The sequence below is a fragment of the Oryctolagus cuniculus genome, chromosome 13 (genome assembly GCF_964237555.1).
Source record: "Oryctolagus cuniculus chromosome 13, mOryCun1.1, whole genome shotgun sequence".
NCBI classification, from domain to species: Eukaryota; Metazoa; Chordata; class Mammalia; order Lagomorpha; family Leporidae; genus Oryctolagus; species Oryctolagus cuniculus.
Window position 1 is genome coordinate 6,920,313 of NC_091444.1, and position 13,436 is coordinate 6,933,748.

The following is a 13,436-nucleotide window of genomic DNA, read 5'->3' on the forward strand; positions in this document are numbered from 1 at the left end:
ATTAGATGCATATACATTTATCATAGTAACATCTTCCTGTTGAGTTGATCTCTTAATTATTACATAGTGTCCTACTTTGTTTCTTGTAACAGTTTTTTTGTGTAGTGTATATTTTGTCTGATATTAGGATGGCTATACCAGCTCTTTTTTGGTTTCTATTAGCATGGAATATCTTTTTACAGCTTTTCACTTTCAGTCTGCATGCATCTTTGTTAGTGAGATATGTTTCCTGTAGGCAGCAAATCAATGGGTATTGTTTTTTAATCCATTCAGCCTGTCTGTGCCTTTTCACTGGGGAGTTGAGGCCATTTACATTCAAGCTGACTACTGATAAATAACAACCTTGCCCTGCCATTTTTCCATAAATATTCCTATTGTTTACTTTATATTTACTTTGTACTTTTACTGGGAGATGTCCTTCCTTTACCTTCTTCTGTAGTGATGAACATGTTTTGTGTTTCTGTGTGCAAAACATCCATAAGCATCTTCTGCAGGGCTATATGGGTGGTGACAAATTCTTTCAATTTCTGTTTTTCATGGATGGTGTTTATTTCACCTTTGTTCATAAATGAGAGCTTTGCAGGGTATATTATTCTGGGTTGACAGTCCTTTATTCTTAAGACTGGAAGATATCTTGCCATTCTCTCCTAGCCTGTGGTGTTTGATGAGTGTCCATTGTGAATCTAATTAGGGATCCTCTGAAATTAATCTGGCATTTCTCTCATGCACATTTTAGAATTTTTTTATGTTTTACTATATGGAGAGTTTGATTACAGTGTGTCGTGGTGAATATTTTCTGGTCATGTCTATTAGGAGTTTTATGTGCTTCCTGTACTTGGATGTCCCTTTTTTTCTCCAAATTGGGGGATATTTCTGTTATAATTTCACTAAAGAGGCCTTTTAATTTTTTCTCTCTTTCTACGCCTTCAGAAACTCTTAGATCCCATTTGGTGGTTCATTTGATAGTATCCTGTAGATTACCAAAACTGTTTTTTAGTTTTCTAATTTCTTCTTCTTTTGTTTGGTCTGAATGTTTAAATTCCTGTGCTTTGTCTCCTAAGTCAGATATTCTTTCTTCTGCTTCACCGATTCTGCTGTTAAGGCTTTCCACTGAATTCTTTGTTCTACTAAATTCTCCATTGTTAAGATTTCATTTTGATTTCTCTTTAATATCTCAATTTGGTCAGAGAAATTTTTTGTCAGGTCATATATAGATTTCATTAGTTCATGCATTTGCTTCTGATTACTTGTAAGTAATCCTATGATCAACATTTTGAATTCTATTCATTTCTTCAATCTTATCATCTTCACAATCTAGTACTGAAGTGTTGCGTTCTTTTGGGGGTGGCATATTGTCTTCCTTATTCTTGTTTCTTGAATTGGGGCATTTTTTATTTGGCTTTTCTGGAAATACTTTTTGGTTTCTTCTTCTTTTTTTTTTTTTCCTCCCCCTGCTTGGCAGCTTTTACCTTTTACTGTGTCTGAGTGGATTAGTGGCATGTCTGCTCTCAGGGACTACCTAGAGGTTTGGCACATGGCAGGTGTGGCCAAGGAGCTCTGTTTAGTGCTCCAAAGTGAAGGGTGTTTCTGATTTGACAAACCCAGATTTGCTGTGGTAAACCTCTCTTTAATAAATAAAAAAATAAGAGGTTTCCTCTTGTCTATTGGCTTAGACTCAGTTGAACTCCTCTCCTCAGTGCCTAGGTCCCAGCCCCAGTGTGCATATTATTCGTCTGTTCTGCCACAAGGACCACACAAAGGATCCGCACAGTCCTCAGTTAAGCTCAGATTCCCCAGCAATGTCCCTTGTCAGGTACCCAGTGGCTTCTATAATAGGAAAGTAATTCCTTCAAATGCATGTATGTAAATATATCTCCTGAGAAACATAATATGAAATATTAAAGTATATTTATAGTATATTTGCATAATTTTCTGAATATGGAAATCTTTTCATTTAAAAAATTCTTCTGATATAAATAACAATTTTAATAATCTAAAATTAAATACAATTAAATGTATCTCATACATTCCTAGATACTTTTTAGAACATGTATAATTAATGAATGAATAAGCTTTTGCTATTAATGTTTCTGTATCCTTTTTTCAAGCAATAGTGACATAATTTCAGTAAAAATTATTTTTCTAGGTTTCAAACTTATATGTTAGCACAGAGAAAATCTGGCCCAATAAATGAATAAGTGGAAAACAAGTTTTACGAAGCAATATCATTCAATTATTGTTCTAAATAAAAATTTCATTAATTAAATGACATTATCTATATGATAAATCTACCCCCTGTGTCAATGAAAATAAAAAATATTTATCATTCAATCATATGGATTATTCATCATGTTAATTTCTAAAAATTTTACCAAAAAAATCCTACCAAGAATTAATAAATGACTTTTAATTATTCATGTTACCCTTGCACTAACAGAAAACTTGTTTGATATGTTAGCCTTTTAAGGGATGGGAAAAGTTGAAATTTCTTATACTTCCATATATATTTTCTAATATTTACTAATTTCTAATTGTATATTCAATATACTTTCTTTCTTTTTTTTTTTTTTTTTTGTTTTTGACAGGCAGAGTGGACAGTGAGAGAAAGAGACAGAGAGAAAGGTCTTCCTTTTGCCATTGGTTCACCCTCCAATGGCTGCCGCGGCTGGCGTGCTGCGGCTGGCGCACCGTGCTGATCCGAAGGCAGGAGCCAGGTACTTCTCCTGGTCTCCTTTGGGGTGCAGGGCCCAAGTACTTGGGCCATCCTTCACTGCACTCCCGGGCCACAGCAGAGAGCTGGCCTGGAAGAGGGGCAACCGGGACAGAATCTGGCGCCCCGACCGGGACTAGAACCTGGTGTGCCGGCGCAGCAAGGCAGAGGATTAGCCTAGTGAACCACGGCACCGGCCTCAATATACTTTCATTGATAATTTGCAGTTGTAGATACAATTCTTTCCATTAAAAACTGTTTATCTTTTATTTATTTGAAAGGCAGAGAGAAAGAGAGAGAGAGAGAGACAATTTCCCATCTACTTCTTCACTTGTCGATGTCTGCTGCATCGAGGGCTGGGTAAGGCCAAAGCCAAGAGCTAGAAACTCAACCTGAGTTCTCTTATGTGTGTGCAAGGACCCAGCTTCTCTACCTATCACCTGCTGTTGCTAACCAGGGCACACAATAGCAGGATGCTGGAGTTAGAAGTAAGTAGAGCTGAGACTGGAACCCAAGCACTCTGATTTGTGACGTAAGCATCTAAAGGGGCATCTTAATCGCTATACTATATATGGGCCCATAGGCTCTTTATTTTTTGAAAAATATCTGTTCTGTAATTTTACTGGCAAAGTCAGATTTCAAGGTTAAAGAAACTGGTAAACCCAGCTTATTGCAGGAAGACATTAATTTCATTTAACTTTCATCAAAATTAATGTTATTTGCATACTTTCAGATTCCATCTTCATAATGTTATATTATGTAGATAGTTAAGCTATGGGTTTTTATTCTGATTTTGTGCTTAATGTCTCTGCCGTTAATGATTACTGACACTTTCTTTGCTCCGTTCTAATAAAATTCCACTACAGGAGCTATGCTTCTTCTATTATAAGGTTTGAGGTTTGAAAGAAGGTTTTTACTGAAAAAACTGTCATTTTCTCATATTGTTCTCAATGAAGTGGGAAGATTCAAAATTGAACCGAACACTGTATGGTTAGAAATAAAACACAGTAGAAACAGACTGTTTTCCTCCTGTCTATGATCCTATCAGCTGTATCTATATCCGCCCATTCATTAAACCAACTTAAAATTAGCTAGCTAAGCATGAAGACACAAAGACCTACAGCAGTAACCTTAATAAATTATTGTTCAGTGACACTGGTTTTTCAGTTGCTACTCACAGTGAGATGGAGCTTTAATGCCATTCAAAAAGATGCACAAGGTTATATTGATCACACTGGTGAATACTGTACACTGTCGTGTGAAGTGAAAGGCTACAGCTAATGCTGAGGTCTAGAAGGTGAATTGACAGTATGCTTGGACTTGAAGTACGATCAAAAAGAACAATATACAGAATGTTGAGGGATTTAAAATTGATTTCCCGAGATTATCTTTGGTAAGGTTTGCAGGGATGGAAAATAAATTGCACTAGACAATTGAAAATTCAAGCCTGGAAAGCAGAAAAAAAGTGAAAGATGCAGATATGCATTTCCAAGTCACATCAATTGAAGAGAAGAAATACTAATTACCCAACAGGGAAGACTTTATTTATTCCCTATGTTACTTTTTTTTTTTCAAGATAGGAGGCTAAAGTTTGTTTTTATGATATACTATTCTGAAAATAAGCAATGATTCTGAGAATAAAAGAAATGTTTCAATACTTAATCTTTGTGAGGGAGCCAAGATGGCGGAATAGTGAGGGCGCGCACCGATAGTCCGGGAAAATTTAGTTTAATAAAAGGGGAGTTACGGTAGCCGCAGAAAATAGAACCAAACAAAAATTGCAGGGGAAACCCTTCTGAATGGAGCAGGCGTGAATCGGAGGACCTACTGGGAGAACAAGGTCGCCCACCACGCGGAAGCCAAGTCGCAGGACCCAGCCGCAGAAGCCCCAGGGTCTGCGCGACAGTGCTCCAAGGAGAGTGCACGCCACACAGAAAACAGCAGGGAGACTTGAGACGCTCAGGGCTCCGAGTCCACACATCGGCGCTGGAAGGGGAGGTGAGCTCAATAACCCGAGACATTGGTGGGGGAACGGGGGTCAGAATCTAGAGGGGGGCCGGAAAGTGCAGCAAACTCACTACCGGAAAGAAGGAAAAAAAAAAGCTTCGGGTTTCTCTTCCCCCTAACCTTGCAAAGGTTACAAGGCTGCAAGACTTGAAGAATTCCCAAGAGACAAAGAGCAGGCCTGCTCTTTGGATTTACATATCAGCGGGGGAGAGTTAAGGAACTGAGTCACTACAATTCAGTAGCCTAGGCAACCCAGTGGGAGTCCAGAGGAGCCAAAGACTGGAAGCTAAATACCATCAATTCTGCACAGCCATGCCCTGTGGTGTTACTTACCCCCTGAATAAATAAAATAAATAAATAAATAAAAAGAGAGAGATTTACCACGCATAACCTGAGGGTGGCACCTTTGCACACCCTTAACCAGGAAGAACCAGGCAGAGCTCTCAGGCCGCACCCATCTCAAGCCTCCAAGGCTCCTCCAACAGTAGGCAGTCCACTTAACAAGGACACAGTATAAAAAAAAAAAAAAAAGCGCACAGTGACGCAAGAAGAATTAACTATGCCGAGTAACAAACACAGAAATAGAGGGAGCAAGATCAACGATGACACTATGATGCCTCCAAATAAGCAAAACACCCCAAGCCAAGAGTATGAAGATGATGAGATAGAAGAAATGCAAGATACGGATTTCAAAAAATTTATGATAAGAACATTTAGAAGTTTTCAAAAGCAAATCCTTGAACTACAGAAATCCTTAATGGACAAGATTGAAAATCTTTCTCGTGAAAATGAAATTTTAAGGAAGAGTCAAAATGAAACTCAGAAACTAGTAGAACAGGAAAGTGTAATAGTCAAGAGAAATCAAAATGAAATGAAGAGCTCAATAGATCAAATGACAAACACATTAGAAAGCCTTAAAAACAGAATGGGTGAAGCAGAAGAGAGAATATCGGACTTAGAAGATAGAGCACAGGAAAACATACAGTCAAACCAAAGAAAAGAAGAGGAAATTAGAAACCTGAAAAATATTGTTGGGAATCTACAGGATACTATTAAAAAAACCAACATTCGAGTTCTAGGAGTTCCTGAAGGCATGGAGAGAGAGAAAGGATTGGAAGGCCTTTTTAGTGAGATACTAGCAGAGAACTTTCCAGGTTTGGAGAAGGACAGAGATATCCTAGTACAGGAAGCTCATAGAACCCCCAATAAACATGACCAAAAGAGATCCTCACCACGACACGTGGTAATTAAACTTACCACAGTGAAACATAAAGAAAAGATCCTAAAATGTGCAAGAGAGAAACGTCAGATTACTCTCAGAGGATCTCCAATCAGACTCACAGCTGACTTCTCATCAGAAACCCTACAAGCTAGGAGGGAATGGCGAGACATAGCACAGGTGCTAAGAGAGAAAAATTGCCAGCCCAGAATATTATATCCTGCCAAGCTCTCATTTGTGAATGAAGGTGAAATAAAGACCTTTCATAGCAAACAGAAATTGAAAGACTTTGTGGCCACTCGTCCGGCCCTGCAAAAGATACTTAAAGATGTGCTACACTCAGAAACACAGAAACACGGCCATCAATATGAAAGAAGGGAAAGGAAGAACACCTACCAGTAAAAGAGCATGGGAAGCTCAAAGCATATATTAGAAAATATTTCCGGGAAAATGGCAGGGCAAAGTCACTACGTATCAATTGTCACATTGAACATTAATGGTCTGAATTCTTCAGTTAAAAGACACCGTTTAGCTGACTGGCTCACAGAACACAACCCAACTATTTGTTGCCTACAAGAAACACATCTCTCTAACAAAGAGGCATGCAGACTGAAAGTGAAAGGTTGGAAAAAGATATTCCATGCCAACAGAAACCAAAAAAAAGCAGGTGTAGCCATATTAATATCAGACAAAATAAACTTTAATACAAAAACTGTTAAGAGAGACAAAGAGGGACACTATATAATGATTAAGGGTTCAATTCAACAGGAAGATGTAACTATTATAAATGTATATGCACCTAATTACAGGGCACCGGTCTATTTAAAAGATATGTTAAGGGACTTAAAGGGAGATTTAGATTCCAATACAATAGTACTGGGGGACTTCAATACTCCACTCTCAGAAATAGACAGATCATCCGGACAGAAGATCAACAAGGAAACAGCAGATTTAATTGACACTATTGCCCAAATGGATCTAACAGATATCTACAGAACTTTCAACCCTACATCTACAGACTTCACATTCTTCTCAGCAGCGCATGGAACCTTCTCTAGGATTGATCACATACTAGGCCATAAAGCAAGTCTCAGCAAATTTAAAAGAATTAGAATCATACCATGCAGCTTCTCAGACCACAGCGGGATGAAGCTGGAAATTAGCAACTCAGGAAACCCCAGAAAGTATGCAAACACATGGAGACTGAACAACATGCTCCTGAATGAACACTGGGTCATTCAAGAAATCAAAAGAGAAATCAAAAACTTTCTGGAAGTAAATGAAGACAACAACACAACATATCAAAACTTATGGGATACAGCAAAAGCAGTATTGAGAGGCAAATTTATAGCAATAGGTGCCTATATCAAGAAATTGGAAAGGTACCAAATAAATGAGCTTTCAGCGCACCTCAAGGACCTAGAAAAACTGCAGCAAACCAAACCCAAATCTAGTAGGAGAAGAGAAATAATTAAAACCAGAGAAGAAATTAACAGGATTGAATCCAAAAAAACATTACAAAAAATCAGCCAAGCAAGAAGCTGGTTTTTTGAAAAAATAAACAAAATTGACACCCCATTGGCCCAACAAACTAAAAAAAGAAGAGAAAAGACCCAAATCAATAAAATCAGAGATGAAAAAGGAAACGTAACAACAGACACCACAGAAATAAAAAGAATCATCAGAAATTACTACAAGGACCTGTATGCCAGCAAACAGGAAAACCTATCAGAAATGGATAGATTCCTGGACACATGCAATCTACCAAAATTGAACCATGAAGACATCGAAAACCTAAATAGACCCATAACTGAAACAGAAATTGAAACAGTAATAAAGGCCCTCCCAACAAAGAAAAGCCCAGGACCAGATGGATTCACTGCTGAATTCTACCAGACATTTAAAGAAGAACTAATCCCATTTCTTCTCAAACTATTCAGAACAATCGAAGAAGAGGGAATCCTCCCAAATTCTTTCTATGAAGCCAGCATCACCTTAATCCCTAAGCCAGAGAAAGATGCAGCACTGAAAGAAAATTACAGACCAATATCCCTGATGAACATAGATGCAAAAATCCTCAATAAAATTCTGGCCAATAGAATACAACAACACATCAGGAAAATCATCCACCCAGACCAAGTGGGATTCATCCCTGGTATGCAGGGATGGTTCAACATTCGCAAATCAATCAATGTGATTCACCACATTAACAGACTGCAGAAGAAAAACCATATGATTATCTCAATTGATGCAGAGAAAGCATTTGATAAAATTCAACACCCTTTCATGATGAAAACTCTAAGCAAATTGGGTATAGAAGGAACATTCCTCAATATAATCAAAGCAATTTATAAAAAACCCACAGCCAGCATCCTATTGAATGGGGAAAAGTTGGAAGCATTTCCACTGAAATCTGGCACCAGGCAGGGATGCCCACTCTCACCACTGCTATTTAACATAGTTCTGGAAGTTTTAGCCAGAGCCATCAGACAAGAAAAAGAAATCAAAGGAATACAAATCAAGAAGGAAGAAGTCAAACTATCCCTCTTTGCAGACGATATGATTCTGTACTTAGAGGATCCAAAGAACTCTACTAAGAGACTATTGGAACTCATAGAGGAGTTTGGCAAAGTGGCAGGATATAAAATCAATGCACAAAAATCAACAGCCTTTGTATACACAAGTAATGCCATGACTGAGAAAGAACTGCTAAGATCAATCCCATTCACAATAGCTACAAAAACAATCAAATACCTTGGAATAAACTTAACCAAGGATGTTAAAGATCTCTACGATGAAAATTACAAAACCTTAAAGAAAGAAATAGAAGAGGATACCAAAAAATGGAAAAATCTTCCATGCTCATGGATTGGAAGAATCAACATCATCAAAATGTCCATTCTCCCAAAAGCAATTTATAGATTCAATGCAATCCCAATCAAGATACCAAAGACATTCTTCGCAGATCTAGAAAAAATGATGCTGAAATTCATATGGAGGCACAAGAGACCTCGAATAGCTAAAGCAATCTTGTACAACAAAAACAAAGCCGGAGGCATCACAATACCAGATTTCAGAACATACTACAGGGCAGTTGTAATCAAAACAGCATGGTACTGGTACAGAAACAGATGGATAGACCAATGGAACAGAATTGAAACACCAGAAATCAATCCAAACATCTACAGCCAACTTATATTTGATCAAGGATCTAAAACTAATTCCTGGAGCAAGGACAGTCTATTCAATAAATGGTGCTGGGAAAACTGGATTTCCACGTGCAGAAGCATGAAGCAAGACCCCTACCTTACACCTTACACAAAAATCCACTCAACGTGGATTAAAGACCTAAATCTACGTCCTGACACCATTAAGTTATTAGAGAACATTGGAGAAACCCTTCAAGATATTGGCACAGGCAAAGAATTTCTTGAAAAGACCCGGGAGGCACAGACAGTCAAAGCCAAAATCAACTATTGGGATTGCATCAAATTGAGAAGTTTCTGTACTGCAAAAGAAACAGTCAGGAGAGTGAAGAGACAACCAACAGAATGGGAAAAAATATTTGCAAACTATGCAACAGATAAAGGGTTAATAACCAGAATCTACAAAGAGATCAAGAAACTCCACAAAAACAAAACCAACAACCCACTTAAGAGATGGGCCAAGGACTTCAATAGACATTTTTCAAAAGAGGAAATCCAAATGGCCAACAGGCACATGAAAAAATGTTCAAGGTCACTAGCAATCAGGGAAATGCAAATCAAAAGCACAATGAGGTTTCACCTCACCCCGGTTAGAATGGCTCACATACAGAAATCTACCAACAACAGATGCTGGCGAGGATGTGGGGAAAAAGGGACACTAACCCACTGTTGGTGGGAATGCAAACTGGTCAAGCCACTATGGAAATCAGTCTGGAGATTCCTCAGAAACCTGAATATAACCCTACCGTTCGACCCAGCCATCCCACTCCTTGGAATTTACCCAAAGGAGTTTAAATTGATAAAGAAAAAAGCGGTCTGCACCCTAATGTTTATTGCAGCACAATTCACAATAGCCAAGACCTGGAACCAACCTAAATGCCCATCAATGGTAGACTGGATAAAGAAATTATGGGATATGTATTCTTTAGAATACTATACCGCAGTAAGAAACAACGAAATCCAGTCATTTGCAACAAAATGGAGGAATCTGGAACACATCATGCTGAGTGAAGTAAGCCAGTCCCAAAGGGACAAATACCATATGTTCTCCCTGATCGGTGACAACTGACTGAACACCAAAAAGGAAACCTCCTGAAGTGAAATGGACACTATGAGAAATGGTGACTTGATCAGCATAGCCCTGACTGCTAATGGACAACTTAATACATTATCCCTCATAGTATTTTTTTTTTTGTCTGTTCTACTTAATATGACTGGTTTAATTCTGTAATTATCACATAGTTATTCTTAAGTGTTGAAAATTAACTAAAATGTGATCCCTGTTAAACATAAAAGTGGGAATAAGAGAGGGAAGAGATGTATAATTTGGGGCATGCTCGGGCTGACTTGCCCCAATTGGTAGAGTTGGAAACATACTAGGGGATTCCAATTCAATCCCATCAAGGTGGCATGTGCCAATGCCATCTCACTATTCCAAGTGATCAATTTCAGTTCACAATTGATCATAATGAAAGGACTAAGAGTCAAAGGGAGCACATAAACAAGTCTAGTATCTGCTAACACTAACCGATAGAATAAATAAAGGGGAGAGTGATCCAACATGGGAAGTGAGATACTCAGCAGACTCATAGAATGGCAGATGTCCTAAATAGCACTCTGGCCTCAGAATCAGCCCTAAAGGCACTCGGATCTGGCTGAAAAGCCCATGAGAGTATTTCAGGCATGGAAAGCCAAGACACTCTGGCAAAAAGATCTCTGTGAGTGAGATCCCAGTGGAAAGAACAGGTCTTCAAAGAGGGAGGTGCCTTTCTCTGAAGGGAGGAGAGAACCTCCACTTTGACTATGACCTTGTCTAAACAAGATAAGAGTCGGAGAACTCAAGGGGCTTCCATAGCCTTGGAAACTCATGACTGGTGCATAGGGAGATTACTGATGCCATAAACAGGAGTGTCAATTTGTAAAGTCAACAACAGGAGTCACTGTGCACTTACTCCTCATGTAGGATCTCTGTCCTTAATGTGCTGTACACTGAGGCTTAATGCTATAACGAGTACTCAAACAGTATATTTCACTTTGTGTTTCTATGGGGGTGCAAACGATTGAAATCTTTACTTAATGTACACTAAACTGATCTTCTGTTAAAAAAAAAAAAAAAAAAAGAAACTATCAATTCCCAACTTGACTCTCACTGGGATTAAACATGACAATAGGTCTGATCTGATTTCATCATCATTTAAAAAAAAATCATCTATTATTTTTCACTTTATGTTTCTGTGTGGGAACAAACTGTTGAAATCCTTACTTAAGGTATACTAAGCTGATCTTCTGTATATTAAGATAATCGAAAATGAATCTTGATGTGAATGGAAGGGGAGAGGGAGTGGGAAAGGGGAGGGTGGTGGGTGGGAGGGACGGTATGGGGGGGAAAGCCATTGTTTTTTTTTTTTTTTTTTTTTTTTTTTTTTTTTTTTATTTTGACAGGCAGAGTGGACAGTGAGAGAGAGACAGAGACAGAGAGAAAGGTCTTCCTTTGCCGTTGGTTCACCCTCCAATGGCCGCCGCGGCAGGCGCACCGCGCTGATCCGATGGCAGGAGCCAGGAGCCAGGTGCTTTTCCTGGTCTCCCATGGGGTGCAGGGCCCAAGCACCTGGGCCATCCTCCACTGCACTCCCTGGCCACAGCAGAGAGCTGGCCTGGAAGAGGGGCAACCGGGACAGAATCCGGCGCCCCGACCGGGACTAGAACCCGGTGTGCCGGCGCCGCTAGGCGGAGGATTAGCCTAGTGAGCCGCGGCGCCGGCCCAAGCCATTGTAACCCATGAGACGTACTTTGGAAATTTATATTCATTAAATAAAAGATAAAAAAAAAATACTTAATCTTTGTGATAAAGCAATTTTTAAAATAGAAAATGGGACTTTTTATTTTTTGGATTAAAATCAACATTTCAAGGAAAGTTAATCCATACATTAAAAAGGAATAAACAGTAATAAGTAGATATTACAAGTAATTATTGAAAGATTGAATTTCTACTTAGAGAAAATATCTCAGTAAGTTTAAATGTAAAATATTGATAAGTTGTATAACATTCAAAGTCTTGAAATATTAAGTACTTTCTACATGTTTTTATGCAAAAATAAATCACAGGCAGTTATTATTTATGGTAATTTTAAGATAATTGAAATGTTCATTTCAGTCTTTATATTTATGTATATGAAAGACAGAGTGATAGAGAGGGACAGATGCAGAGACTCTGATTATCCATTAATTGGTTCACTCCCCAAATGGCCACAACAGCCAGTTCTGGACTAGGTCAAAACCAAGAGCCAGGAGCTCCTTACTGGTCTGTCACATGCATCCAAGTGCCCAAGCACTTGGGTCGTCTTCCATCACCTTCTCAGGCACATTAACAGGAAGCTGGATCAAAAGCGAAACAACCAGGACTCGACTCAGAGCTCCAGCATGAGACACTGGCTTTGCAAGCAGCAGCTTAGGCAGCCGTACCACAAGGCCAGCCCTTCTGGTAATTTATACAAATGAATGCTGTTACGTTTGTTAAGACTGAAATGTTGAAGAGAGAAGAGTATTTGGCCAGCAGTGAATCCACCAGTTACGATGCTCATTTTCCACATCAGAGTGCCTGGGTTCAATGCCTGCCTCCAGCTGCCATTCCAGCTTTCTGCCAATGCAGCCCCTGGGAACAGTGATGATGGCTTAGGTAACCGAATCCTTGAAAGCCATCTGGGAGCAGCAGAGAGAGTTCTCAGCTCCTGGACAAGGCGCAGCCCAGCCCAGACCACTGTAGGCCATTTAGGGGAGTAAACCAGAGGACAGAAGCACTCCTTCCATCTGCCTGTTTCTCTCAGTCTTCCTGTATCTCAAATGCATCAGGAAAGTTGAGGAGTGAAGCTTCAGAAAGTTTTAAGCATTTGCATGTAAAGCTGAATAATGTAAATGGAGCTCTAATGTATATACTTCCAAAAAATACTAGAGAATAACAACTCAAAATCACCTCTTTGATCAGTCAACTTAATATATACACAAGTCATCACCAAGACTTCTGAACTTGTTCAACGAGCATATTTCAACCTGTGTATCCAAAACTCTTCCTCAACCATAAGAATGAGCAAGTATGCATATTTATAACCACTCTGGTGATAGTACATATTTATAAAAATTAATATGAATAAAACATTCTCTATTGAATTATCTATCAGCATTCAATAGAAAATTGCAAATCATTAACACTAGCACAAATTTGATCTTTCAAAATGAAAATAATGTGACTTCAAGTATTTTGTTGATATGTTCTCAAGTATATTTCTATTAATCAGAA

At 38.7% G+C, this 13,436-nt stretch overlaps 1 protein-coding gene across 8 annotated transcripts in view; it reads right to left on the minus strand.

Moving 5' to 3' along the window:
• BRINP3 (BMP/retinoic acid inducible neural specific 3) overlaps positions 1-13,436 on the minus strand; it is a 545,052-nt gene that overhangs the window by 161,610 nt on the left and 370,006 nt on the right. The gene's annotated exons all lie outside the window — the stretch shown is intronic.